Raw genomic sequence first — 6,300 nt, 5'->3', positions numbered from 1 at the left:
GATGATTATATAGTGGTATATATTATAAATACTATTAACCATTTGACAATGAACGCTCAATCACCTTGCTGCAATTGTTGTTGCTCGAACCTGTGACCTCTAGGAACTACAACGGTTATTTTAATTACTTAGATAAATCGATTCATTATTATATTTATAGTAAAGCGCTACCTAAAAAAATTATTTTTTACAAAAAATGTTAATTTCGCTAATTAATTTCCGATAAAACTCAATATTAACATTTACGATATAAAAATAATATTTTAGGTAACGTTTTACCGAAAATATTAAACATTTTAGATAGCGTCCACTAACATTTTCGGTAGAAAAAATAATGCTTTAGATAACGTTTTAACGAAAATAATAAGAAAATATTAATATTTTCGGTAACGTCTTTATTTAACCGTATATTAATTTTATAGTACCTAATATATCCCTATAATTTGCTTTGACAATTAAACATAAATAATTTATTTTCCATGTTTTTAGTGAACAGTCTGTCAGAAAAAACATACTGTTAACTAATATAATAAGATGGCTTAATTAATGGGGAGAATGACAGTTTTGAAAAGAACAATTAAAGGACAAACTGTGCTTTTCCAGAGGAGCTTTTAAGATGGGAAAAATTATGTATTTAGTATTTAAATTATTAATTTTGATATATTTTAATATATTAATTTTTAATTTTTTCAAAATCACATATAACGTTTAGTTTTTATTTTATTTTAGTACACGCCATTGAAAATTTAATGTGTTTAGTACCAAAACTATATTATTGGTATGTTTTAATATCTAAACTTTATTATTTTTTCAAAACTCAACATGAAATTTTAAACGAGATACTAAAATGAAACAAAAATTAATTTTTTTAATAGTGAGGCACTAAAATGCAACTAAACTAAACTTTAGGTCATCCAACTATTTTTTTCAAAAGCATACATAAAATTTAGTTTTGGTTTCATTTGAGTCACTCAACGTTAAAAAATTAACGATGACGTTGATATATCATCATAAGTTAATGTTATGTCATAAATAAAAATTAAATATGTCACATCTAGAGGTGTGCAAAACCAAAAATCATATCTGATCCTATCCGAAAATATAGATATCCAAAAATTTCGAATACCTAAAATAGTGATCCGTATCCTATCCGAAAAAATCGAATATCTGAAATTAAGGTATCCGATTTTTTTCATATTGGAAATCTGAATATCTAAATCCAAAATAATTTTAAAATTTCAAATTTTGTGATTTAATGTTATATATTCAATTCTTCTACTATTATATATAATTACTGCACACAATAAATAATTAAATACTCTAATTTTTATTGAGTTTGAGCATTAATAGATTCGTGGGTTACTCATTTATTGGGCTAAATATATCTAAAATTTAAAAGCCCAATTTTTTCGGATAATCCAAAAGTGGATTTTATTTGATTCATATCTGATTATCCGAATTTTTTTTAGATATTCGATCCGAATTATCCAAAAATAAAAAAACGGATTGAATATCCGAATTTTCGGATCAGATCACCGAATCAACGGATCGAATTGATCGGTTCGGATCATTTTTGCACACCCCTAATCACATCACTGGTTATGTTTGTTTTTTAGATGAATAACAAAATAAAATCAAAACGTAATTATATGTATATATATATATTTAAAATAGTTAAATGACCAAAATAAAATAAAAGTGATAATTAGATGTACTAAATACGTACTTCACCAAAAAAATAATTTAAACATGCTAAAAATAATTGAATTAATTTAAACAATCAAATTAGGTATTAAATTTTAAAAATATACTTTGATAATTAAATTTTATCAAATTATTATAAAAAAAATTATTATACTTTATTAAAATATTATAAAATAACTATTAAACTTACTGAAAAACTGTTCACTTTTAACATTATAACGATCATTTTACAAAAGTTTAATAAATTTTTTTATAATTTTTAGAAGCTTAATTATCAATTTTTTTATTTGAATATAATTCAATCATCTTCAATATATTCTCCAACTTTTTTTATAAATTAATTAAATCTCTATAATTAGGGAATTTTTATAAAAAGAAAAAAATATATTTTTTATTCAAATTAAATATTTTTAACAATGATCAATCCTCATGTGTCAATTATTCTCCAAGGTGATAATTAAATCATCATAAAATATATTTTATTTGTAAGGATAAAAATGGAACTTCAACCACATAATTAAAGAATAAGGCAAGGCAATCATAATGCCACAACACATGATTGATCTTTTTATTGTAATTACTAATTGTTATTTTGTTTCAATTTAAATATTAAATTTTTTAAATAATTAAGTGATTGAAGAATGACATTAGCACAAACTAAACTATGTAAATTTTGAGATCTCAATTTCGAGCATTATATATCTAAGAATGTATGAGCAGGGTTGTAAACGAGTCAAGTCGAGCTCGAATATTATCGAGTTTTACAGAACTCGAAAACTCGCTAACTTAAAATTGTGAAACTCGACTTGAACTCGAACCTTAAGTATATATAAAATATTATATTTTAAAAAAATAAACATACAAATACTAATATTATTAATAATTTAATTTTTAAAAATCTAAAATTATAGTAATACATTATTTCTTTAGTTCGTTTAAAATTTGAGTCGAGTTTGAGCTCGAGTAGAATCTATTCAATTCGAGTGTTGATCGATCTTTGACCGAGTCAATTTCGAGTAGTTCGCAATCTGTCTCGTATCATTTACAACCTTATGTACGAGCTTTAAATGTCAAATGGTTAAGAGTGTTTAAACAAATATTATCTTATATTTCTATGAATTAATTTTTAATAAAGAATTACATGATTACTACATTCAAAGTAGGGATGACAACGGCTGGGTATTGGTCTCCCGTCCCAGTCTTCGTCCCCGTTTAAAAAACCCGTACTCGTCCCCGTTTAAAAAATCGTTGGGATTTAAACGGGGATCCCCATCGGGTAATCGGGGAAAATCGCTGGGAAACAGGTATCTCTGTTTAGCATAAATGGGTATCGGGCCGGGTATATATATATTTAAATGAAATATATAAATATTATATATATATATATTTTAATTTAAATTAAATTTATTAATATTATATATATATATATATAATTATTATTTTTTTATATTTATCAGGCCGGGTAATCGGGGCGGGGATTACTAAACCCGTCCCCGTTTAGCATAAATGATTTTTCTCCGTCCCCGTTTATCATCCCTGAACCCGACCCGTTTAATTCGGTTTTCGATTTTCCCCGTCAGATTCGAGTTTTTCTGCCATCCCTAATTAAAAGTGACAACATATTTAAAAAAATGTTACAAAATTCAATTATTATTTTATTATATTAATTAAAGTATAAATTTAGAACCATCTTCTTAAGTTATGCAAATTTCTTAAAAAATAATTTTAAAAATAAATTACAGAATTTTATATTGTATTTTATAATATATAATTTTGTAAAAAAATTAAAAAAAATAATTTGTACTTTTTTAAAATTATTTTAAAAAAAATAGTTTTATAATTTTCATAATTATCATTAAAAATAATAAACTAATTTTAATTATAATTCAAAATCAAAATTAAGTATTGGTCCCTAGACTAAAATATTAATTATCATATTATTCAAAGATATTTAATTTACCGATAATCATGAGACATGAAATCTTTAAGTATATCAGAGATTATAATCCTAACACTGTAAATATAATAAATTGGATTGAGAGAGTTATCCTATGATAAATCTATAAATTTATATTTAACGAATTAATTGATTAATAATTTAAAATTTTAATTATAAAATATAAAATATAATATTTTCGTTACATATTATTAATATATTATATTATCTTTTTATAAATAAAAGATTGTATTATCTTGTAAAATTAGTTACATAATATGAAGAAAAAAATGTCGTATAGAGGAAAGAAAACAGAGGAGCGGTTCGATTGGCAAAAATGACCCTAGGAAGAATCGACGGTTTGCACGAATCAAATGACCCAAACCGGTAGCAAAGAGATTGCTTTTCTCAGATGGTAGACCACTAAACGCGGTCGTTTTGCCCTATGTACCAAAAAAATATCATATAAAGTGTTAAAAAGTTACCTTTTTTTATATCTATGGCAAATGTTAGAACATATATCGAAAGATACCCGTATAACATGATGACTTCAAGAGTGCGTTTGGTTCACGGAATGTAAGATTATCGGTAGAAATAAGATTACCAGCGGGAATAAGATTACTAGGAATGTTGTATTTTGTGTTTGGTTCGTTTAGCAGGAAGATAAGATTACAATGTTTGGTTAAAAGAATAAAAAATTATTAGAATGTATATTTTACCAAATTGTCCTTGTTATATATTTTTAACAAGTTGAATTCTACTATAATTAATTTATATATTTTCTTTAAAAATTTTAAATTCATAAAATTTATATAATTTTTTTACAAAATTAAAAAGATAAATAAGTTTAATGAAAGGGTAAAATTTTATTTTAACCCCTAAACTTCATATAAAATTCTAATTATGGACTTTTTTTTAAATCTAAAATAGTTTAATGATAAATTTATAATTTAACCTTTGTAGATTTTTTTATTCAACTATAGAAGAATGATATTTTGAAGAAAAAAAATTAAAGACATTTTAATCCAAAACGTCGAGAATGTAACAATACCTAAAGAAATGAGGTAATCACATTCCCGATAATATACCCCCAAAATATCACTGTTGGAAGTAACTTACTACCGGGGGGTGAAAATATTTGTCAACCAAACGAGGAAATGATATTCCATTTCCCAGTAATATGAGATACCCTGAACCAAACGCCCCTAATAAGAAGTACAAATCATTTGACGAATCTAAAAAGATTATAACATTATCAGTTTTCAAATATGAAAGCATCTTAAAGAAGTTATCACGTCATCCAAACATATTCTCAAAATCAATGTATCATCCAAGTGTCTGTTAATATAATGTAACATTCACATTAATAAAAAAAATTAATTGTAATATCAAATTGGTCTAAATTAATTAAAGCGAAATCTTGAAGCTGAAGAGAAAAAATAACAATAATAATTGTAACAACGTCTTATATGAGATAATTTTATATTATAATCTTATTACATTAAGAGTGCGTTTGGTTGGAATGTAAGATTACCAGTGTGAATAAAAGATTACCAGGGAATAGGATTACTGGGAATGTTGCATTTTGTGTTTGGTTGGTTTAGCAGGAATATAATCTTATTGCATTTTGTAACAACGTCTTATATGAGATAATTTTATATTATAATCTTATTACATTAAGAGTGCGTTTGGTTGGAATGTAAGATTACCAGTGGGAATAAAAGATTACTAGGGAATAAGATTACTGAGAATGTTGCATTTTGTGTTTGGTTGGTTTAGCAGGAATGTAAGATTACCATGTTTGGTTAAAGGAATAAAAGATTATTGGAATGTATATTTGACCAAATTATCCTTATTATATATTTGTATAATATTACAAATTGTAAAATATTTATATATTTTCTTTAAAAAATTAAATTCATAATATTTATATATTTTTTTTACAAAATTAAAAATATAAAAAATGTTTAATGAAAGGATAAAAAAAATTTAACCCCTGAATTTCATATAAAATTTTAATTATAATTTTTTTTTTAAATCTAAAATAATTTAAGGATAAATTTGTAATTTAACATTCGTAGAATTTTTATTATTTAATGACATAAGAAGGATATATTTGAAAAAAAAATAAAAATTTAAGGGCATTTTAGTCCAAAACGGCGGTAATGTTACAATACCTAAGAGAAGGGAGGTAATGACATTCCCGGTAATATACCCTAAAAAATCTACTATTGGTAATAAAATATTACCGGAAATGAGATTCCCGGCCAACCAAACACGAGAATGTGGGATTCTCATCTCATAGGAATCTCATCCCATGAGAATCCCACAATCTTTAAACCGAACACCCCTAATGGTTGTATAGGTTATTATTAGTATTACGATATTTATTTTGAAAAAAAAAAACAATTACTATAGTTGAGTAAAAAGAAGGAGAAAGAAAATGTAGGGTTATATAATGTCCACGACACTTTTCAGCTTTCAGTCCCCTCTTGTCTGTGAGAGACATGCAATTCAGCCTTTATCAACTCAACACTGCCAATTTCTCGTGAAAATAAAAAAGTAGTAAAGTACATAAATGGTCCCCAGACTATAGGGTATTATTTTTTCAAGTCCTATAACAATTAAAAGTTACAAAATGATCCATTAACAATAAGATG

Source organism: Hibiscus syriacus, unplaced genomic scaffold (assembly GCF_006381635.1).
Source record: "Hibiscus syriacus cultivar Baekdansim isolate YM2019G1 unplaced genomic scaffold, ASM638163v2 tig00110833_pilon, whole genome shotgun sequence".
NCBI classification, from domain to species: Eukaryota; Viridiplantae; Streptophyta; class Magnoliopsida; order Malvales; family Malvaceae; genus Hibiscus; species Hibiscus syriacus.
This window is presented reverse-complemented; position numbering follows the sequence as displayed.